The sequence below is a fragment of the Canis aureus genome, chromosome X, assembly GCF_053574225.1.
Source record: "Canis aureus isolate CA01 chromosome X, VMU_Caureus_v.1.0, whole genome shotgun sequence".
Taxonomy (NCBI): Eukaryota; Metazoa; Chordata; class Mammalia; order Carnivora; family Canidae; genus Canis; species Canis aureus.
The window spans coordinates 53,982,293-54,008,180 of NC_135649.1; the positions used below are offsets into that span (position 1 = coordinate 53,982,293).

The 25,888-nt window shown below is 36.4% G+C and overlaps 1 protein-coding gene across 6 annotated transcripts in view; it reads right to left on the reverse strand.

Annotated features, from left to right (window-relative positions):
- Positions 1-25,888, reverse strand: part of DIAPH2 (diaphanous related formin 2) — a 1,055,757-nt gene that overhangs the window by 882,961 nt on the left and 146,908 nt on the right. The window lies entirely within an intron of this gene.

Genomic DNA, 25,888 nt, shown 5'->3' on the forward strand with positions numbered 1-25,888 from the left:
ACATACGTCTGTATTGCTATATACTTCCCTCTCAGGGCCACTTTTGCTGTATCCTAAAGGTTTTGAACTGTTGTGCTTTCATCTTCATTTGTTTTCACATAATTTTTATTTCCTTTTTTTAAAAAAATTTCATTTATTTATTTGACAGTGGAAGAGAGAGAGTGCACACATCAGGGGAAGCAGCAGAGTGAGAAGAAGAGAGAAAATAGGGTAGAAGACTGATTTGAAGAAATAATAACTGAAAGTTGTCTAATCTGGGGAAGGAAATTGCCATTCAGATCAGGGAGGCACAGAGAACTCACATCAAAATCAAATAAAGGAGGCTAACATCAACTGTGTAACAACTCCAGCTTTCATTTGACCTACAGATGTGTAACAAATGTTTCTCTATCTCCTCACTTTCAATCTGCAGGTGTCTTGAAGTCTGCAGGTGTCTTTAGGTCTAAAATGAGTCTCTTGTAGGCAGTATATATATGGGTCTTCTTATTTCATCCATTCTATCACCCTATGTGTTTTTATTGGACCATTTAGTCCATTTACATTCAAAGTAATTATAAATGAATATGTATTTATTGCCATTTATTAATTTTTTTCGGTTGTTTCTGGAGATTTTCTCTGATGCTTTCTTCTTTTTGTCACTTTTAGTCTCTCCTTTGCACTCAAAGAGTCAGTCTCCTTTAATATTTCTTGCAGTGCTGGTTTAGTGGTCATGATAACCTTTAGTCTTTCTGGGAAACTCCCTATCTCTCTTTCCACTCTGAATGATAATAGCCTTCCTGGATAGAGTCTTCCTGGCTGCAAATTTCCCTCATTCATCCCTTTGAATATAACATGCCACTGCCTTCTAGCTTGCTGCATCTCTGTTCAGAAATATACAGCCAATCATATGGGTCATCCTTTGTATATTATGGATTTCCTTTCTCTTGCTGCTTTTAAGATTTTTTATCAATATATTTTCCCAATTTAATTATAGTATGTCTTGATGTTAGCCTTCTTTATTTGATTTTGATGTGAGTTCTCTGTGCCTCCCAGATCTGAATGGCAATTTCCTTCCCCAGATTAGACAACTTTCAGATTATTTCTTCAAATAATCTTCTACCCTATGTTCTCTCTTTTCTTCTGAGAATCCTATGATACAAATGGTATTATGTTAGATGAAGTCACTGAGTTCCCTAAGTCTATTATCCTAGTGCATAACTCTTCCTTTTCTCATTTGTTCACCTTCATTGTTTTCCATTATTTTGTCTTCTGTATCACTTATTTATTATTCTACTTCCAGCATGCTGTTTATTACATCAAGCCTATTTTCTTTTTTTTAGATTTTATTTATTTATTCATGAGAGACAGAGAGAGAGACAGAGAGAGACAGAGAGAGAGAGAGAGGGGCAGAGACACAGGCAGAGGGAGAAGCAGGTTCCACGCAGGGAGCCCGACGTGGGACTCGATACTGGGACTCCAGGAACACGCCCTGGGATGAAGGCAGGCACCACTGAGCCATCCAGGGATCCCCACATCAAGACTATTTTCAATCTTGTTTATTGCATTTTTCATTTCTGAATGATTCTTTTAAGACATTTATCTCTGTGGTGATGTCTTCTCCTACTTTCTGTAGTCCAGTGACTATCCTTATGATTGTTGCTTTAAATTCTCCATCAGGCATATTACTTATACCTGTTTGGCTTAGATCTCCGGCCATGGCCTTACCTTCTTCTTTCATTTATAATAAATCCCTCTATCTTCTCATTTTCTCTAAGACTCTGCCTATTTCTCTGTGTTAAAAAAGCGAATTCTGTTCTTGAAAGTAATGACCTTATGAAAAAGAGGTCATATAGTGTCCAGGGCCTGGTGTTTAAGGGAATATCTCGTGTGTGTTGCATGTGCTCTTGTCTGCTTTATCCTTCAGACCAGTCATATGTAGAAGCTCTCCTCGCCTGCTGTGGGCAGTGTTTAGTCCCTGGACTGACTGTGGTGAGTTTTAAATATGTGTGCTCTGGTCTGCTTATCCAATGACACCTGTTACCACCTCTACCAGAACCAAGGCCCTGCATAAGTCTGTTGTCAGGAGACAGGGTATGGCCAGGGGTTTGTACTGGTCTCCTGGGGGAGGGGCCTTCCATGCTGGGATTATAGACAAGCCTAACTAAAAAAAGGCAGTTTCAAAGGAATGCAGTGATATGGCACTTGGTATGAGCAAGCTGGGCTGTCAGTGTCAGCATTGAACTGATTCTCACAGGTGGCTCTGATTTTATGCAGAGGGGAATGAGAGGGAAATGGTGCCAACGAGATTCTTTATTCCTGAAGGTGTGTCTCCATGAAATCTGCTTCTTAGAGATGCACTCTGAGAAAATAATCTCTCTACTATGTGCCCCAATTGTACTTCAGATAGCTGTTTCCATACTGTCTGCCCCCAGGTTGTTTGCCTACCTTCTCTCCAGGAACAGGGCAGTGCTCTCAGGAGTCTATGCAAGCCAAACCTACTGACCTTTAAAACTAAAGGCTTTTAGAACTGCAGACTGTAAGAACTCATAAAACAGCTCCTCTCGTGAAACTTAGCCCCTCTCATTTTTCCAAGCTTTCCAATGGCTTTGGGGAAATGTTTTCCTTCTGCATCCCCTGTGTGATCCTTTTTGACTCACCCTTCTCTGGGACCACAGCTTCCACCACTATATAGCACCTGAGATTTGTTTCTCCCTTAAGCCCCCCTTCCACACTTCTCATCTTCTTCAGTGTACCCTCTTCTGCCTCTTTTGTTGTAGAGTTTTTTTTTAATCAGTCTTCAGATATATTTCTGAGGTATTTAGGATGATTTGATAGTTATTTATTTATGTCCATGAGATGAGGAGACCCTAGCGTCCTCCTACTATGCTGCCATTTCCTCCCTAATATTTATTTTTTTAAAGATTTTATTTTTTTACCAGACAGCACAAGCAAGGGAAGCAACAGGCAGAGGGAGCTTGATGTGGTGCTCGATCCCAGGGCCCTGCAATCACCTCCCGAGCCAAAGGCAGATGCCTAACTGATTCAGCCATCAAGGTGCCCCTAAATGCCATTTTTAACATGCTCTTTCCACATGGACTCCTGTTTAATAGATATATAAACATCTTTTCCTTTGCCAACTTAACTCTGTCTATTTGCCATTTACGGAATCCTTTGTTTTTTCTCCTCAAATTTTATGCTAATTCTTTCCTCTTCCTTTAGGTTAACAAATTCTGATCTTTTTAAATGTTATATAGATAAAAGATAATAGATAGATCTTGGAATATTAAAGTAATGCATTAAAATTATGATCTAGTATAGTCTTCAATTATTAAATAGATTATTAACTATTTAGTTTTATTTTCTAAATATGTTTCATTTTAATCAAACATTCTATTGGTTTACCAATATTTAATCAACAAAACATGTCCAAGCAAAGGTATGGGTTTTAGAAAATATTTTATACTTTTAATATGTATTTTGTAAAAAAAGAAATTCTATTTCAAATATTTAAGCATTAATTTTTCCAAATAATACAAAAATTAACTCTTTCACATGCTAGATTCAACAACTATAATACTAGCTACTTAGCTCTATAAGAAACTGTACAATCTTCAGTAAGTCACTTCTCTTTCTTTCAAAGAAGGGGCACTGGACTAAATGATATCTTTCAGACCCAACCATCTCTGTCTTTGCAAGTTAGGCATGCTTGTTACAATTCAGCTAGGTCATGCTGGTTACAATTCAGCTAGGTCAGCTCCCTGAAGCAAAACACACACATGTGCAATTTAATGGCAGTATTTGACTCTCACAGATATTATGAAATGGTGATAATCTACATATAGGTAACTGATAGTAAAGTGTATTTTCCTATGTAACTCAAATATAATTATTATTCAGTTTTCACCATTAGGGATTTTTTAATGGCCTTTAACCATTAAAACAGCCATATTTTAAATTTATATTAACTTTAAGGTAAATTTGAATACAAAACTTCAATGAAAATAAAAGTCAATAGTGGTAAGGAGAAAAGGACTTCAGAAAGCAAGTCTCTTTTAAGAGTAGTTTATTTATAAACTGGACAAAATTTAAAGAAACGTATTTACATACACGTTTCTTTAAATACTCTTTATAAATTAAGTGATAGAGAGGAGACCAAGTTTTATAAAAATTATTCTGAAGGCTTTTTGAGTTGTTTTATTTATTTTTTTTTTTAATTTATTTATTTATGATAGTCACAGAGAGAGAGAGAGAGAGGCAGAGACACAGGCAGAGGGAGAAGCAGGCTCCATGCACCGGGAGCCCGATGTGGGATTCGATCCCGGGTCTCCAGGATCGCGCCCTGGGCCAAAGGCAGGCGCCAAACCGCTGCGCCACCCAGGGATCCCCCTGAAGGCTTTTTGGAGCATGAATTCAGAGATGGAATATAAAGAAGATGAAGGTGAAAATACAAGAATCAGCCAGGAACTGACAGATTCTGGGGAGATGTTGACTCTGGAAAATACAAGGAGAGGAATGAGTGAAGGATAACTTAGGTCTGGTTGACAGAGTGAAAGGTGGTATCACTAACTGTGACAAGGATCATGGAGAAAAAGCAGATTAGGGGAGGCTAGAGTGGGTAATAAGGAAAATGACAGAATCTATATTAGATACATTAATCATAAGGTGCCATTCAAACATAGCTTAAAGAAACCATTATGGTATAGCTAATACTACACATTCTTATATAATAAGAAAACAAAAATAAAGAAATTTAATAAGAGACTATTACAACTATACAGATTTATTCTAATAAACCTGCTTACATAGAAAGAAATAGCTCTTGTTTCTAGCTTTATGATTTAGCATAATTTGCTACCCATACAAACAGGGTCAATTAAAAAAAACTCTTAAAAATCTCCATGAAGATATACATGGTACCAAATTATAACAGACAATATTCTTTAGCAAAACAGTAAAAGAAGAAAGAAGAAAAATAAAGAAATATAGTAATCAAACAATTTATATCAAAATTGTACATTTTTTTAAATAAAATTTTATTGGGGCACCTGGGTGGCTCAGTTAGTTAAGCATCTGCCTTTGGTTCAGGTCATGATCCCAAGGTCCTAGAATTGAGCCCTGCATGAGGCTCCTTCCTCAGTGGGGAGTCTACTTCTCCCTCTCCTTCTGCTTTTTCCCCTTCTCATGTTCTCTCTTTCTCACTCTCACTCAAATAAATAAATAAAATCTTTTAAAAAAGAAATAAATTTTTTTCTGACTAGAAAAATATTTAATACTTGTTCAGTAGTAAAAAGCTTATTTAAGATACATATAAACATACACTTAACAAAGTATTAAATGTGTCACCTTAAGAGATAAATGAAAGCAAAGCTATTGCCCTTGCTTATATGCAGAGATTTATAACATGTGGTATGTGTTTAATTTAAATGGTTACATAAATAATAAAGGAATAAAATAATATACTCCATTGACCCAACTGTTTACATATGCAAAAAAGTTGACATTTTCTTAAAGAACTCATGAGATCACTTTTCTGAAAAAATGAAAAACACTTCAAGGGAAAGCATCCTGAGGAACATCTGTAAGTAAATTAATCTATATATTTTTTCCTTACAAATGCGTATGATGTTATCATCTTTCTGAATACAGTATCTAAAACTGAAACTGTGAAGCATTTGTTTTGTAATAGCTTATTGCCGTAAGTGTGGACACTGAGACTTCTACTTGTAATAGAGCAAATGGGAAGCTGTTACCAACTATCAGACTCATTTTTATTTTACACTTCACATCTGTACCAAAGCACTTCTGTTCCAATAAGCTGATAATAAGGACATATAATTTTCCCCATGTGTGCTCTTCAACTTTGAATGCCTGGTGCTCAGTTAAATTTCATCTATGTGTAATCTTTTTCCCTTACAAGGCATTTTTTAGATTACCAGACTCTTAATAAAACAAAAAATTCAGCTGTGAATCTATCTGTAAATATTAATTCTCACTTAATCCATTATCATTATAATCTCCCCAAATGTAAACCCCTCCAATTATGATCAAAATAAATTACTGATATGATGCCTCATCTGAGGTTGAAATCCAGATGTGACCAGATCAGAGTATAGAGGGAAAAGCAAAGATATTATATATCTATGTTTTTGTTTCCTTTAGTCAAATCAACAGCATACACATATTTTTTAATATCTGTAAGAAATAGTAAGTAAAAGAATTACTGTTTCTTCACCCTCTGCCCGCACAATGTGAAAAGACATAAAGCATACTTTCATTCTTTATGAACAAATAGACTTTAACTTGCTCTTCTTAATCATTTTATCCTTTTGTCTCATTCAAAAACTAAGACAAACTCATCACTGGAAATTTGGAAAATACAGGTAACCAAAAACATCACCATTATTTTAATTTACTGAGAAGCATTACTAGTATTTTAGCATATAGTTTTGTCATTTTTCCTATGTATAGTATATACTTTTAAAAAAAGCCATTTAATATTATGTTTACATATTTCATGTCCTGTTTCTAAAATTTAATATATTATGAACATATTTAAGATAACTAAATATATAAAAGATTGGCTTTAATTTCATGTAATAATTACTTAACAAATTGCTATTTGGGGGCATCTGCAGTCTAATTTTTTGCTATTAGAAACAATGAAGTGAATGTCAATGTAGAAATATAATTTTTATACATCTGCTTCAAGAGTAAATTTTTCTAGAAGTAGAATTGCTGGATATTCATATGAACATCTTTATTGCATATGTTTCATTCTCCTAAATTATCTTCTGGAAATGTTGTACCATTTCATAAATCAAACTTCAAGAAAGTAGAGTCCATGGTTCTTGGCACCTTCACCAATCAGATCATCAGTTTAAATCTTTTTTTGTTTAGTTAGAGAGAGAGTGAATGAGAGGGAGAGAGAATCCAAAGCAAGCTCCACACTGAGCACAGCCCAATACACAGCTTGATCCCACAACCATGAGATCATGACCTACGCTGAAACCAAGAGTTGGACACTTAACCAACTGAACCACACAGGTGCTCCTATTTTAGATCTTTTTTTTCCTAATATATTGCCCCATGCTTTCAGCAGGCATTTTTTTTTTTTTGCTGAACGTATGCATAGCCATGCACACCCATATATACTCATATATACCCACATAAGGCCACCTATATATACCATACACACCATGCACATCATATATATAATTTACACTATGCACTTATTATGTTCATTTACCTTTGTTCATATATATTTTTTCTTGCTGATTAATAGAAGAATATTAACCCAGTACAAAAATTTTTAAAAGAAAGTAGAGTTTAACATAAATGTAATGGTTTCGTATGCTTATAATGTCTAAAATATCATTGTGCATAACATTTAACTATACTTTATAATCTATATGTAACCTAAGAAAGGGTAGTAACGAAATTTGCCAAAAGTCAAGGCAAAAATACCAACACCAAGCAGGTATGTCTTTGTTGCTTTAAAAGTAGCCAAAACAATTTATTCTTCAGGAAAATCTAAAGCACACATATAGAATTTTGCATGTTATGAACCTTGTAAGTAGCAGACTTATGCCACCATGTCTTATGTACATAAATGGATTATAAAGCCTTAGAAAAAAAAAACTTCAATGCATTTTTAAAGTGTTTCCAAAGTGAAAATAACATTTTTTAAGAGGTAAAAGTCAGACCTGATACTAGTATTAGTGACATCAAACCATCAGTTACATTCAGCTTCTCAGTTTCAAAGGCAATAAAATCTTCATAATAGAAGGAAATAAATACTCTGGTTTTAATGTTTTATGTGGGTGACTGATGCCAGATTTAAGAATGAAAACACACACATTGGCCAAAACATAACTTAAAAGAACCAAAACAATCATTATTTTAAAGTATATTCCTTAAAGGATTTACTTTAATTCCAATTGTTTTTGTAACTTCAAAGAAAGTTAATTTTGGAAAGCTTAAAACAATATCTTGCACATAAAAAGTTTCATGTAAATTTTATCTATCATTACTTCTTCTTTAGGAATGCATTTTAAAAATCCATCCGAAGGGCAATTGGGTGGCTCAGTAGATTAAGAGTCCAACTCTTGATCTCAGCTCATGTCTTGATCTCAAGGTTGTGAGTTCAAGCCCTTCATTGGGCTCCATGCTAGGCAAGAAGTCTACTTTCTTAAAAAAAAATCCATCAAAAAGTAAAAAAAAAAAAAAAAAAAAAGTTAAATATGTGATTCCATCACCTGGAAAACATGAGTGTGATCATCATTAGTCACAGCAAATTGAAAAGCTCTATACTCCTGCTCCTGCCCTGGATTAAGGACTATAACAACCTCCTCTATGTGCACACATTCAAGGAAATCAGAAATTGAAGTCTAGCATAAAGGAAAAAGTCCATGAGTTCTGATATTTATGCAAAAAAGGAAAAAAAGCAAAGGAGAATATAAGACAAATAAGACTGGAACACGAGTTTACTTGTGTTCACTTCTAAATGAAGTCTAAATTATTATGACTTCCTTCTGCCTTATAAGCAGCTGGAAAGTTCTCAGGGCAACTCAGGAATTGGATTTATTTTTATTTTTAAAGACAGATAGCAGTTTTCACACAGTTGATGTAAATAAACAACTTTACTTGAGATACCCCTGCCTCACTCTGTGATGCCTTCCTCTTCACTGAGCTCTCACAAGACTTCACAAACTTTCTGTTTTTCCACCACAATTTCTTTTCAAAACTAAGACATTTGTATTACCTCTTCCCTCAGCATCAAAGGGTATTCTTGATATTCCTATGGTTGGCTTATTACTATCATTCAGGATATTTAAATGTCATTTAGTTGCTAATCCTAAAGGATCTGCCAGGGGAGCTGGGATAAATTAGGGTTTTACTCAGGAATGGAGACACTGTGGAGCACCATTTTTTATACTCTCCCTTTACCTCACTTGTGCATATTGGCACATGTGGACACAAATCTGCTACAACTGTGAGCATGCCCCTCCTCAACACTCTTTTCTGGCCTTGCTAAACCAAATGATGTGCAGGGCCCCCAGTGCTTGTCCAAACTCTCACAAAGCAACAGGAGTGCTCTGACCCCAGGGATCTTTCCTGGCCTCACTAAAACTGCCAGCATGCCCCACTCCCAAAGCTCTCCCACAGCCTCACTAAAACCAGTGGGCAGACCCGGGGTAGACAGGGAATGCCCCTTAAGGGCCTGTCTCTAGTGGCCAGAAAGGCTTGCAATCCTGGGCCTCACAGGACTGTAACAATCTCAAACACAATTCTGGACCGAAAACTACACACAGGCACTACCCAGTGAACTAAAATGCCCTCCTCCCAGTCTGCATGTGAAAGAGGTCTATTTATTTGCCCTGGAGCCTCACTCTAAGGGACTGAGTTCAGGTTTGTCACACATCCCAAGTCTAGAAAAAACCTCAAGAGGATACCTTCTGCAAACCCTGTCTCGATCTATCAACAACTCACTGGTACCTACAATAAAGGTCCTTCTATTCTCACTTGAAGCCCTGGTTCATGCTACTGATACCAAGGGGAACCCCTGATCTGATCTGATCTGATCTGAAGATCAACAGGGTCCATAACTGCAGTCCCACAAGAATGTCAATTTTTGCATATTTTAAAAGCTACTGCCTAAGAATTTGGCATTCAATCAATCTGAATCTATGTACTGACTAAGAAAATTCCCTTTAGAACACTGACAAGTCCTGGCACACCCTCAACAACTGGGAACTATCAAGAATAAATTAGACTACTTAGACAATCACAAAAGTTCAAGAGACATTCAAGAGCTAGGGCTCAGTTGAACAAGAAGGTCTACCTCCATTCCTTCAACACTGTGAGGGAGGTACTTGCTTTGCCTAATACATGGAAACACACAAAGAGAATAAAGCAAAATGAGAAAGCAGAGGAATGTAATCACAAATGAAGGACAAAAAAAAACTCAGAAAAAGACCATTAAAAAATAGACATACATAATCTCCCTGATAAAAGATCAAAGTAATGGACATAAGATACTCAACAAACTCAGGAATAGAATGAAAGAACACAGTGGGAACTTCAACAGACACAGAAAATATTAAAAAGTACCAAACAAAAATCACAAAGTTGAAAAATACAATAACTGAAATGAAAAACATGCTAAAAAAGGCTCACCAATAGACTAGATGATATAGAAGAATGAATCAGTGACTGAAAGACAAGGCAGTAGAATTTACCTGAACAGATAAACAGGAGAAGAGAATTTTACAAAATGAAAATAGCTTAAGAAAGCTATGGGACACCTCAAGCAAAATAAAATTTGCATTATAGGGGACCCAGAAGGAAAAGAGAAGAACAAAAGAGCAGAAAACTTATTTGAAGAAATCATGGCTGAAAATTTTCCTAACATGGAGAAGGAAATAGATATACAGGTCCAGGAAGGACAAACAGTTCCAAATAAGATGAACCCAAAGATATCCACGAGAAGAAACATTACAATAAAAATGCCAAATGACAAAGAAAGAATCTTAAAAGCAGCTAGACAAAAACAAGTTGGTACTTAAAAAGGAAGCATTTAAGATGATAAGCCAACTATTCTGCAGAAACTATGCGGGGCAGAAAGCAGTGGCATAATATATTCAAAGTGGTGAAGAGAAAGAATTTCCAACTAAGAACACTCTATGGCAAGGTTATTATGCAGAATTTAAATAGAATTATTTTTTCCCAGACAAGGAAAAACCCAAGAGTTGATCAACACTAAGCCAGCCCTCTAAGAAATATTAGGGGGTCTTCTTTAATCTGAAACAAATGACATTAACATATAAAACATAAAAAAGTAAAATCTTGCTGGTAATGCAAAAACATAATAATGGTAGAGATTAACCAGCTATAAAGCTACTATGAAAGTTAAAAGAGAAAAAGCAGTAAAATAAACAATTACTACAATAACAAGGGAAACACAAAAGAAAAATGTAAAATATGAAATGTAATGTAAAAATGTAAAAATACATATTGAGGAAGATAACTAAATGGTTTTAAGAATGCATTCAAATTTGAAAGAGATAAAGAGAGAAACAGAGTCTCTCTATATAAACATATACATAAGTACACACATACATATACATACACACAGAAATATACACTCACAAACTTATATGTCAATCTCATGCTAACCACAAGGAAAAATCTACATAAGTTACACAAAAGAAGAGAAAGGAATCTAAACATAACACTAAATATATTCATTAAACCATGAGGGAGGAGAACAAAGAAGAAAGGGATAGAGAGAAACTACAAAAATAGCCAAAAACAAATAAAGAAATTACAATTGGTACATGCCTATCAAAAATTGCTTAAAATGTAAATGAACTAAATTCTCCAATCAAAAGACATAGGCTGGCTGAATGTATTTTTAAAAAGGACAGTGTCTATATATTGACTACAAGAGATTCATTTCAGATCTAAGGACACAAAGACCGAAAGTGAAGAGAAAGAAAAAGATTTTCTACGCAAATGTAAATGAAAAGAAAACTCCAATAGCTGTACTTATATCAGAAAAAATAGACTTTAAAACAAAAACTGTAATATAAAGACATATTAGGACATTACATAATGCTAAAAAGATCAACATAACAAGGGGATGTTAAAAATCCTATCAAGCATCTTTTCACACAATAGTATGGAACCACAATGGTATGGAACTAGATATCAATTAAAAGAAGGAAAGTGTAAAATAATCCCAAAAAAGGGAAATTAAACAGCACAAATGAAAAACCAATAATTCAACAAAGAATTCAAAGAACAAATCAAAAATACTCAGAAAATCAAAATGGAAATAAAACAACCTAAAATCTATGAGATGCAGTAAACGTAGTTCATAGCAGTACATACTTACATCAAGAAATAAGAAATATCCCAAATAAATGATTTAATTTTATAATTAAAGGAACTAGAAAAAAAGAACAAAGGCCAAAACTTTGCTTCAATGTGGATGGAAATGGAGGGTATTATGCTGAGTGAAATAAGTCAATCGGAGAAGGACAAACATTACATGATCTCATTCATTTGGGGAATATAAAAAACAGTGAAAGGGAATAAAGGGGAAAGGAGAAGAAATGAGTGGGAAATATCAGAAAGGGAGACAGAACATGAGAGTCCTAACTCTGGGAAATGAAGAAGAGGTGGCGGAAAAGGAGGTGGGCGGGGGGTGGAGGTGACTGGGTGACGAGCACTGAGGGGGGCACATGATGGGATGAACATGTTATATGTTGGGTCATGTTATATGTCATGTTATATGTTGGCAAATTGAATTCCAATAAAAACATTTAAAAAAGAAAAAAAGAAAAAAAAGGAAATACGAAAGATCAGAATGGAAATAAAATAAAAGCTTCAAGAAAAACAGCAGAAAAGGTCAGTGAAACGAAGAGCTATTTCATTAAAAAGATAAAAAATTTCTTTCAGAAGTGCTCTGTAGTTTTTAGGGTATAAATCCTTTACCTCTTTGGTTAGGTTTATTCCAAGGTATCTTCTGCTCTTGGGTACAACTGTAAATGGGATTCACTCCCTACTATCTCTTTCTTCAGTCTCATTATTAGTGTATAGAAATGCCACTGATTTCTAGGCATTGAATTTGTATGAAATTATTCCTGAATTGCTATATGAGTTCTAGCAATTTTGAGGTGGAGTCTTTAGGGTTTTCTATGTACAGTATCATGTCATCTGCGAAGACGGAGAGTTTGACTTCTTGGGCAATTTGAATGCCTTTTATCTTTTATGTTGTCTGATTACTGAGGCTGGGACTTGTATTACTATGTTGACTTACAGTTGAGGAAGACAAAAAGACATGGAAAAATATTCCATGCTCATTGACTGGAAGAATTAATTTTGTGAAAATGTCTATGCTACCCAGAGCAATTTACATATTTAATGCAATCCCTATCAAAATACCATGGACTTTCTTCACAGAATTGGAACAAATCATCTTAAGACTTGCATGGAATCAGAAAAAAAACCCGAATAGCCAAGGGAATATTGAAAAAGGAAACCAAAGGCGGGGGCATCACAATGCTGAATTTCAAATAGTACTACAAAGCTCTGATCATCAAGACAATGTGGTACTGGCACAAAAACAGACACATAGATCAATGGAACAGAATAGAGAATCCAGGAATGGGCCCTCAACTCTATGGTCAACTAATATGCCACAAAGCAGGAAAGACTATCCACTGAAAAAAGGACAGTCTCTTAAATAAATGGTACTGGGAAAATTGGACATCCACATGCAAAAGAATGAAAATAGACCATTATCTTATACCATAAACAACAATAAACCCAAAATGGATGAAAGATCTAAATGTGAGACAAGAATCCATCAAAATCATAGAGGACAACACAGGCAACACCCTTTTTGAACTTGGCCACAGCAACTTCTTGCAAGATGCATACATGAAGGCAAGGGAAACAAAAGCAAAAATGAACTATTGGGACTTCAAGATAAAAAGCTTCTGCACAAAAAAAGAAACAGTCCACGAAACTAAAAGACAACCTACAGAATGGGAGAAGATATTTGCAAATGACGTATCAGATAAAGGGCTAGTATCCAAGATCCATAAAGAACTTATGAAACTCAACAGCAAAGAAACAAACAATCCAATCATGAAACAGGCAAAAGACATGAACAGAAATTTCACCAAAAAAAGACATACACATGACCAACAAGCACATGAGAAAATGCTCCACATCATTTGCCATCAGGGATATACAAATCAAAACCACAATGAGATACCACCTCACACCAGTGAGAATGGGGAAAATTAACAAGGCAGGAAACCACAAATGTTGGAGAGGATGTGGAGAAAGGGGAACCCTCCTGCACTGTTGGTGGGAATGTGAACTGGTGCAGCCACTCTGGAAAACTATGTGGAGGTTCCTCAAAGAGTTAAAAATAGATCTGCCCTATTACCCAGCAATTGCACTCATGGGATTTACCCCAAAGATACAGATGCAGTGAATCGACAGGACACCTGCACCCCGATGTTTATAGCAGCAATGTCCACAATAGCCAAACTGTGGAAGGAGCCTCGGTGTCCATCAAAAGATGAATGGATAAAGAAGATGTGGTTTATGTATATAATGGAATATTACTCAGCCATTAGGAACAACAAATATCCACCTTTTGCTTCGAAATGGATGAAAGTTGAGGGTATTATGCTGAGTGAAATAAGTCAATTAGAGAAGGACAAACATTACATGGTCTTATTCATTTGAGGAATACAAAAATTAGTGGCAGGGAATAAAGGGAAAGGAAAGAAAATGAGTGGGAAAAATTAGAGGGTGACAAAAGATGAGAGTCTCCTAACTCTAGGAAACAAACAAGGGGTAGTGGAAGGGGAGGTGTGGGGGGGAGACGGGTGACTGAGTGACAGGCACTGAGGGGGGCACTTAATGGGATGAGCACTGGGTGTTATACTATACGTTGGCAAATTAAACTGCAAATAAATATATATATAAAATAACATGATAAAATTCACAAACCATAGCTAGACTCGCCAAGAAAAATAGAAAGAAGGGATAAATAAATGAAATCAAAAATAAAAGAGAAGGTACAAATGATACCACAGAAATAGTAAAGATTTAAAATATTATGAATTCTTACATGCCAACAAACTGCAAAAAACAGAAGAAATGAATAAATTCCTACAAAAGAAACAATCATCCAAAAACTGAGTCATGAAGAAATAGAAAACGTGAATAGAATAATTACTAGCGAGGAGGGGCAAGATGGCGGAAGAGTAGGGTCCCCAAATCACCTGACCCCACCAACTTACCTGGATAACCTTCAAATTATCCTGAAAATCTACGAATTTGGCCTGAGATTTAAAGTGAGACCAACTGGAACGCTACAGAGAGAAGAGTTCGCGCTTCTATCAAGGGAGGAAGACGGGGAAAAAGAAATAAAGAAACAAAAGGCCTCCAAGGGGGAGAGGCCCTGCGAGGATCCGGGCTAAGGCCGGGGCGAGTGTCCCCAGAACAGGAGAGCCCTGTCTGGAGAAGCAGGAGCTGCACAAATCTTCCCAGGAGGAAAGGGGGCCCGCAGGGAGTTAGAACAGGACCCCAGGAGGGAAGGGATGCCCTCGGGCTCCCTGGGACACTAACAGACACCTGCGCCCCGGGTAGAGTGCACCGAACACCCTAAGGGCTGCAGCGCGCAGGGCGGGACCAGGAGCAGCTCGGAGGGGCTCGGGCGGCGGCTCCTCGGAGGGGGCTGCACGGCAGGGAGCGCGAATCCAACAGCGCAGACCCGGAGCACAGGGCACTGGGACACAGCCCAGATCCGGCCTCCCCCGGGACAGGCAGAGGCCAGGAGGGCCCAGGACAGCAAGGACGCTCCTGCCCCGAGCGGAGCAGATCAGCAGCCCCGCCCCGCAGCCTCCAGGCCCTGCAGGCAGAGTGCTTCAGAATCCAGGGGCTGAATCCAGGTTTCCAGAGCTGCCGAAGCCACCGCCACCGTGGTTGTTCTTCCTGGGGCCTCACGGGGTAAACAACCCCCACTGAGCCCTGCACCAGGCAGGGGGCAGAGCAGCTCCCCCAAGTGCTAACACCTGAAAATCAACACAACAGGCCGCGCCCCCAGAAGCCCAGCTAGGCGGACAAGTTCCAGGGAAAGTCAAGGGACTTAAAGTATACAGAATCAGAAGATACTCTCCCCTGTTTTTTTTTTTTTTATTTCTGTTTGCTTCCCCCACCCTTTTTTTCCCTTTCATTCTTTTTCTGTCTCTTTTTCTTCCTTTTTTCTTTTTTTCTTCATTTTACTTTTTTCTTTTTCTCTTTTCTTTCCTTCTTTCTTTTTCTCCTTTTCCCAGTACAACTTGTTTTTGGCCATTCTGCACTGAGCAAAATGACTAGAAGGAAAACCTCACCTCAAAAGAAAGAATCAGAAACAGTCCCCTCTCCCATACAAATACAAAATCTGGATTACAATTCAATGTCAGAAAGCCATTTCAGGAGCACTATTATACAGCTACTGGTGGCTCAAGAAAAAAGCATAAAAGATTCAAGAGACTTCATGACTGCAGAATTTAGAGCTAATCAGGCAGAAATTAAAAATCAATTGAATGAGATGCAATCCAAACTAGAAGTCCTAACGACAAGGGTTAACGAGGTGGAAGAACGAGTGAGTGACATAGAAGACAAGTTGATAGCAAAGAGGGAAACTGAGGAAAAAAGAGACAAACAATTAAAAGACCATGAGGATAGATTAAGGGAAATAAACGACAGCCTGAGGAAGAAAAACCTACGTTTAATTGGGGTTCCCGAGGGCGCCGAAAGGGACAGAGGGCCAGAATATGTATTTGAACAAATTCTAGCTGAAAACTTTCCTAATGTGGGAAGGGAAACAGGCATTCAGATCCAGGAAATAGAGAGATTCCTGCCTAAAATCAATAAAAACCGTTCAACACCTCAACATCTAATAGTGAAGCTTGCAAATTCCAAACATAAAGAGAAGATCCTTAAAGCAGCAAGAGACAAGAAATCCCTGACTTTTATGGGGAGGAGTATTAGGGTAACAGCAGACCTCTCCACAGAGACCTGGCAGGCCAGAAAGGGCTGGCACGATATATTCAGGGTCCTAAATGAGAAGAACATGCAACCAGGAAAAAGGCAATAGGAATTGGAAAGAATTGGTAAAGTTCTTTTTTAAAAATTATTTGTTACATGGGTGAATACACCTTTTCACTAAATTGTATGTTTATGATTTGTACATTTTGTGTTAAAATTCCATCAATAAAGGAGTTTTTAAAGTATGTAGAAGGACTACTGCCAAATTCTTAATAGTAGTTACCCCTAGAGTACAGGATTGAAAGAATGAATGATTTGGTTTTTAATATATATACTTCCATATCTTTTTTAACTTTTTGAACAAGCCTATTACTTTAGAAATTTGAAACAAAGTAATAAAATGATACATATTATTAAATATCTTCATCATGACACAGTTCTATATTTTTATCAACATGATTTAATACATGGTGGGCATTCAACTGATAATAGGAAGTCAGAAACTAAATGCTTACATCACTCAACATCTTTAAGTTTGTGAACCAATAATACAAAATACATTTTGTACCCGTTACTCTGTTTTATCTAAAAGTTTAATAATCTTATGAAACCTTCTTGCATATTTTTGAAATATGACCTTAATTATTTTCATTAGATTATAGCTGCTCCCTTATCTTTAGTAATACTGTGCATTTAATATGATAGTCTTAACTGTCTCCTTAAGCTAATTCTCTCTTTTCAAAGAGATGAAAGACTTCAGGGATTAAAAGTGATATTTAAAAATGGTCTTAGCATCTAGCAATTGTTGCTTAAAGATTTATGAAAGAAATTATTTCTGCATGATTGAATGATTGCTTGCTGTAGCAAAGTTCTTTTGTCTTGTCTCTGATACAACCCTCTACACTGTCTTGTTCAATATGCAACAAAACAATGATCTAGGGGATCCCTAGGTGGCTCAGCGGTTTAGCACCTACCTTCGGGCCAGAGTGTGATCCTGGAGTCCTGAGATGGAGTCGCACATCAGGCTCCTGCATGGAGCCTGCTTCTCCCTCTGCCTCTGTCTCAGCCTCTGTGTGTGTGTGTGTGTGTGTGTGTGCGTCATGAATAAATAAATAAAATCTTTAAAAAAATGATTTAGAGTTTTTGCCAAAATCCCATCTCTCTGTTGGAGTGGCATTACAGGATAATAGCTGCCTAACTTATAGAATTCAAAGAAATATACTTTATTATTAATATATCTGTTAATCCGTTTTTAAAGCTACCAGGTTCAAAACTCAGAACAACATGTAAAACATTCCTTTACCAAAGGGAATAACTAATCTTCTGTACAGCTTTGATAAGTTATAAGAAATAGGTTTATCTCAGAAGACTGCTTATGATTAATATGCAGTTCATAAAGCTCCTTAGCTCTGTATGGTCTCTCTCTAACTGAATCTAATAAAGATAGGTCACACATTTTTCATATTCCTTTTTCACTGATGACAGATCCCTAATAGGATTTATATGCATTTGATATTAATTGCATCAGAGACTGCACCAACTGCAATAATCCTTCATTTCTTTTCATTTTAAAAGCTATACATAAATTACAAAGTTTACATTTTTGTTTAAATGCAGCTCTCACTGACTATCAACCATGTTAATAACAGAGAGGTAGAAAAAGATTAAGAACCACCTCACCTAGTTCACTGAAATAGTAAAAGATATCAAAAGCATTTAAACCCAGGTTTGAGAGCTGTTTTAGCTATTCTCTCCCTTGTGTCAGAAGAGCTCAAGCATATAACATCAGTAAAAACCTTGCACTATGAATTGGAAAAGAAAAGACATGCTTTTAATAACCATCTCACAGAGGGGTGCAGTAACCCATCGTTCTGATGAAATATGTTTTCTAACCATCTATAGAGACAACACAGGAATTGTAAAAATGAGATAGTGCTACCTAGAATGAAAAAAACAAGTGTCCTGGGGACCCAATCTAAAAATAGTCCTTAATTTCAGTTCTGGACTCAAAAGAGGCTTCACTTGTGTCTGGGGAAAAAGAAATGTATCTTGCAAGAGTATTCAAATTATAACTGCAGTTAAGAGAAGTGGACGATTCTATTTTCATATTCTATATTCTGCACTATGGAATAAAGAGTGAAAAATTTCACTCTGCAAAAGAGCATAGCAAGGGATTTGGGAAACTAATGAAATGTTGCTTTATACTCTATCAAAACACTTGGCTATTAGTAAATAAACTCCAAATGAAAAAAAAGTAGGTCACAATTTTAATGATTTTCTTTGTTTGAAACAGACTACATACAATTTCAGAAGGTAAATGTTTCTCATAGGAATTTAGAAAACAGCCCAAAAGAACTCCATACAACAGAAGAAACTTACAAAATTAAACTTATACAGATTAAATTTACAGGATTATCTCATGGATTTATATACATATATAAATATATATACACATATATATAATTTTTGTCCTTCAATTAAGAAAGGTTACGTTTTAAGTACAACACACAAGAAAAAAAAGGACACAAATTCAAAATTCTATTAACTAAAGAAAGGCAACCAAACACACCTCATCCACCTATAAAAGCTCTATTAGGGAAGTCTGCTTCTGTACACAAAGGAGGAAATGGTACTAGACAAGCTCTCTATCTGTAACCTAGAAAACTAGACAAAATACATAAAACAACGATTTTCAAACACTGGACAACCAGCAGCATAGGGCTGTGATCCCTTGAAAAAAGGTAACTAAGTATGACCTACAGTCAACCCATCTTTCTATATGGAGGCACCTTCCACATTATAGTTCAAGAATGGGGAAATTATGCAGACTACTGTAGTCTCACAAAGGTAATGTTATTTATAGAGATGGTATCAACTATACTTCAATTAAAAACAGAAAAAGGGCAGCCCAGGTGGCTCAGCAGTTTAGCGCCACCTTCAGTCCAAGGCGTGATCCTGGAGACCTGGGATGGAGTCCCACATCAGGCTCCCTGCATGGAGCCTGCTTCTCCCTCTACCTGTGTCTCTGCCTCTCTCTCTCGCTCTCTCTCTCTCTCTTTTCTGTGTTTCTCATGAATAAATAAATAAAATTTTTAAAAAAAAGAGAGGTGGGAAATGAGGGAGACTGAGACAGCCTATATTTATGGGGCACAGTACCAGAGAAAAGGAATCTCCACAGAAAAGTAGTTCCAAACATCCATAGTGAAGCCTCCTTGAGTTTCTGGCTGACTACCAAACTACACATGCATAGGGGAGACTTGATGAGGATGGGCCTAGAACATCATTAGAGAAAAAAATGACTACCAGAAAAGAATAAATCTAACACCTACAAGACATCACACCAGGCTGAGAGACGTTCTGATCTGCCAAAGTGGAGAGACTTCTTTGAGCATTCAGAGGAGAGAAATGCCATACCTTAGAAATAGGACTAGACTAGATCTAAAGAAATGCTACTTTGGAGTCATACAAACAAAGCTTAAAAATAAATTTTGAATTGATGTATATACTGATCTATATACATTGTATCTATATACATTAAATAACTACCAAAAAAAGCCTAAAATTCTTCACAATTTGATCTATATACATTAACTGATATATACATATTAAGCTGATCTATATACATTAACTAACTTACCAAAACAAAACCTAAAATTCCTTAAAACATATTACAATATTCAATAATGTCACATTCTAATACCTACCATCAGTCAAAAATTACTAGATTATCAAAGAAGCAAGAAAATGTAACTCATAAATGGGAGAAAAATCACCCATTTGAATCAAATCCAGAAGTGATGGAGATGGTAGAAATATCAGACAAGGATTTTAAAATGGATACTATTAGTATATTCAAGATTTAAAGAAAACATAAACACAGTAATAAAAGAAATGGGACTATTAGACAAAAAGAACCAAATAGGGCTCTAGAGCTGAAAAATACTACATATGAAATGAAAATTTCATTGTATGCTGATAAAAGATTAGACACTATGACAAAAAAGATGCGTGAAACACAAGTAATGGCAATAATAACATAAATCTGAAGCTCAGAAAGGAAAAAAAAGGCTAAAAAATTATCAGAGAACTTTGCACATATGGGACAATAAAAAAATGATCTAAGATAGAAAAAGTTTCCAGGCAGCCCTGATGGCCAAGCGTTTTGGTGCCACCTTCGGCCCGGGGTATGATCCTGGGGACCCGGGATCAAGTCCCACGTCGTACTCCCTTCATGGAGCCTGCTTCTCCCTCTGCCTGTCTCTGCCTCTCTCTCTCTGTCTTGAATAAATAAATAAAATATTTTTTAAAAATAAGATAGAAGAAGTTTCCAAAATGGTGAAGGGATAAATCAAAAGAAATGTTTCAATAAGTGATAAACCACAATTTTCCAAATTTGATGAAAACATCAATTTATAAATCTAAGAATTTTAATCAACATCAAACAAGATAAACATAAAATGACCCTGAGGTACATCATAATTCTATTATTGAAAACCAATGATAAAGAATATAATCTTAATAGTAGAAAAAAAAAACATGTTACATACAGGGAAACAAGAGTTTGTTCAAGATTTTATTTTAGTTTATTTTTAGAGAGAGAGAACACACATGAGTGAGGAGGGGCAGAGCAAGAGGCAGAGAGATTCTCAAGCAGATAAAGGTTCTTATATGGAGAGGTACTTAATATTACACCTAACGGTGTAATAGTAGCATACTGTAAACCCTACTGAAAACTAAAGAGGCATATCTAGTAAGTCAAGATAGGAGATAAAATGGAAGAGTTAAAAAAATACTTAAACCAAAAGAAGGCAGGAATAGAGATAAAAGAAACAAAGAACGGGTGGAATAGACAGTAAATAAACAAGTTTGTAGATATAAATACAGTAATTAATAATTATATTAAATATAAATGGATTATCCAAACCAATTAATAGGCAGATTATAGACATTAAATTATGTCTATACCCAAATATATGCTATCAGAAACTCACTTCAAATATAAAGATACAGATAATTTAATGTAAAAGGATAGGAAAAAAATGATGTATCATACAAACAGTAAACATAAAAAAGCTGGAGTAGCTAAATAAATATCACACAAAGCAGACCTTAGAGCAAGGACTATTACCAAAGATAAAGAAGAACAGTTCATTATTATTAAAGAGTCAATTAATAAAGAAGACAATCCTAAATGCATATATAATTAATAAGTGTCAAAATACACAAAGCAAAATCTGATAGAACTAAGAAAGAAATAGATAAATTAATTTCTGTTCCATAATCAGAGTTCGTGAGTACTCCCTTCAGCAGCACATATACAAAATCAGAGTTGGTGCCTCTGTCAATAATAATAAGGAGACAAAAAATCATTAAGAACATAGAAGTCTATGTAGTGAGAGTTGAAGAGGGACACTATATTATACTTAAAAGATCTATCCACCAAGAGGACTTAACAATCATCAATATGTATGCCCCGAATGTGGGAGCTGCCAAATATAAGAATCAATTAATAATCAAAATTAAGACATACTTAGATAATAATACACTTATACTTGGTGACTTCAATCTACCTCTTTCTACACTTGATAGGTATTCTAAACACAACAACTCCAAAGAAACAAGAGCTTTAAAGGATACACTGGACCAGATGGATTTCACAGATGAACTTTACATCCAAACTCAACTGAATACACATTCTTCTCAAGCGCACATGGAACTTTCTCCAGAATAGACCACATACTGGGTCACAAATCAGGTCTGAACCGATACCAAAAGATTGGGATCGTCCCCTGCATATTCTCAGACCAAAATGCCTTGAAATTAGAACTAAATCACAACAAGAAGCTTGGAAGGACCTCAAACACATGGAGGTTAAGGACCATCTTGCTAAAAGATGAAAGGGTCAACCAGGAAATTAAGGAAGAATTAAAAAGTTCATGGAAACTAATGACAATGAAGATACAACCATTCAAAATCTTTGGGATACAGCAAAAGTAGTCCTGAGGGAGAAATACATCACAATACAAGCATCCATCCAAAAACTGGAAAGAACTCAAATACAAAAGCTAACCTTACACCTAAAGGAGCTAGAGAAAAAAGAGCAAATAGATCCTACACTCAGCAGAAGAAGAGAGTTAATAAAGATTCGAACAGAACTCAACGAAATCGAGACCAGAAGAACTGTGGAACAGATCAAAAAAATAAAGAGTTGGTTCTTTGAAAGAATTAATAAGATGGATAAACCATTAGCCAGCCTTATTAAAAAGAAGAGACAAAAGACTCAAATTAATAAAATCATGAATGAGAAAGGAGACATCACTACCAACACCAAGGAAATAGAAACGATTTAAAAAACATATTATGAACAGCCATACGCCAATAAACCAATAAATTAGGCAATCGAGAAGAAAGCTACAAACTACCAAAACTGGAACAGGAAGAAATAGTAAACCTGAACAGGCCAATAACCAGGGAGGAAATTGAAGCAGTCATCAAAAACCTCCCAAGACACAAGAGTCCATGGCCAGATGGCTTCCACGGGGAATTCTATAAAATGTTAAAAGAAGAAACCATACCTATTCTACTTAAGCTGTTTGGAAAGATAGAAAGAGATGGAGTACTTCCAAACTCATTCTATGAGGCCGGCATCACCTTAATTCCAAAACCAGATAAAGACCCCACCAAAAAGGAGAATTACAGATCAAAATCCCTGATGAACATGGATGCAAAAATTCTCAACAAGATACTAGCCAATAGGATCCAACAATACATTAAGAAAATTATTCACCACGACCAAATAGGATTTATTCCCAGGACACAAGGCTGGTTCAACACTCGTAAAACAATCAATGTGACTCACCATATCAGCAAGAGAAAAACCAAGAACCATAGGATCCTATCAAGAGATGCAGAGAAAGCATTTGACAAAATACAGCATCCATTCCTGATCAAAACTCTTCAGAGAGTGTAGGGATAGAGGGAACATTCCTCAACACCTTAAAAGCCATCTAAGAAAAGCCCACAGCAAATATCATTCTCAATGGAGAAGCACTGGGAGCCTTTCCCCTAAGATCAGAAACAAGACAGGGATACCCACTCTCATCACTGCTATTCAACATGGTACTGGAAGTCCTAGCCTCAGCAATCAGACAACAAAAAGACATTAAAGGCATTCGAATTGGCAAAGAAGAAGTCAAACTCTCCCTCTTCGCCGATGACATGATACTCTACGTAGAAAACCCAAAAGCCTCCACCCCAAGATTGCTAGAACTCATACAGCAATTTGGCAGCGTGGCAGGATACAAAATCAATGCCCAGTAGTCAGTGGCATTTCTATACACTAACAATGAGACTGAAGAAAGAGAAATTAAGGAGTCAATCCCATTTGCAATGGCACCCAAAAGCATAAGATACCTAGGAATAAACTTAACCAAAGAGGTAAAGGATCTATACCCTAAAAACTATAGAAGTCTTCTGAAAGAAATTGAGGAAGACACAAAGAGATGGAAAAATATTCCATGCTCATGGATTGGCAGAATTAATATTGTGAAAATGTCCATGTTACCCAGGGCAATTTACACGTTTAATGCAATCCCTATCAAAATACCATGGACTTTCTTCAGAGAGTTAGAAGAAATTACTTTAAGATTTGTGTGGAATCAGAAAAGACCCCAAATACCAGGGGAATATTAAAAAAGAAAACCATAGCTGGGGGCATCAGAATGCCAGATTTCAGGTGGTACTACAAAGCTTTGGTCATCAAGACAGTGTGGTACTGACACAAAAACAGACACATAGATAAATGGAACAGAATAGAGAATGCAGAAGTGAACCCTCAACTTTATGGTCAACTAATATTCGACAAAGGAGGAAAGACTATCCACTGGAAGAAAGAGTCTCTTCAATAAATGGTGCTGGGAAAACTGGACATCCACATGCAGAAGAATGAAACTAGACCACTCTCTTTCACCATACACAAAGATAAACTCAAAATGGATGAAAGATCTAAATGTGAGACAAGATTCTATCAAAATCCTAGAGGACAACACAGGCAACACCCTTTTTGAACTTGGCCACAGTAACTTCTTGCAAGATACATCCACGAAGGCAAAAGAAACAAAAGCAAAAATGAAGTATTGGGACTTCAAGTTAAGAAGCTTCTGTACAGCAAAGGATACAGTCAACAAAACTAAAAGACAACCTACAGAATGGGAGAAGATATTTGCAAATGACCTATCAGATAAAGGGCTAGTATTCAAGATCTATAAAGAACTTGTTAAACTCAACAGCAAAGAAACAAACAATCCAATCATGAAATGGACAAAAGACATGATCAGAAATCTCACAGAGGAAGACACAGACATGGCCAACAAGCACATGAGAAAATGCTCTGCATCACTTGTCATGAGGAAAATACAAATCAAAACCACAATGAGATACCACCTCACACCAGTGAGAATGGGGAAAATTAACAAGGCAGGAAACCACAAATTTTGGAGAGGATGCGGAGATAAGGGAACCCTCTTGCACTGTTGGTGGGAATGTGAAATGCTGTATCCACTCTGGAAAACTGTGTGGAGGTTCCGCAAAGAGTTAAAAATAAAGCTACCCTACGACCCAGCAATTGCACTGCTGGGGATTTACCCCAAAGATACAGATGCAATGAATCCTAGGGACACCTGCACCCCGATGTTTATAGCAGCAATGTCCACAATAGCCAAACTGTGGAAGGAGCCTTGGTGTCCATCGAAAGATGAATGGATAAAGAAGATGTGGTTTATGTATACAATGGAATATTACTCAGCCGTTAGAAATGACAAATACCCACCATTTGCTTCGACGTGGATGGAACTGGAGGGTATTATGCTGAGTGAAAGAAGTCAATCGCAGAAGGACAAACTTTATATGGTCTCATTCATTTGGGGAATATAAATAATAGTGAAAGGGAATAGAGGGGAAGGGAGAAGAAATGGGTAGGAAATATCAGAAAGGGAGACAGAACATGGAAGACTCCTAACTCTGGGAAATGAACTAGGGGTGGGTGAAGTGGAGGAGGTCGGGCAGTGGGGTTCACTGGGTGCCGGGCACTGAGGGGTGCACTTGACAGGATGGGCACTGGGTGTTATTCTTTATGTTGGCAAATTGAGCACCAATAAAAAATTTATTATTAAAAAAACAATATAGAAGTCTAAAAATACTATTAATTAACTTGATTTGAATGTTTATAAACATTTTAACCAACCACAGACTATATATTCTTTTTAATTGCACCTAGAACACTAAATAAAACAGACTATATGTCACACCATAAAATGAGATTTAATAAATTTAAAATTAATTAAATACACCC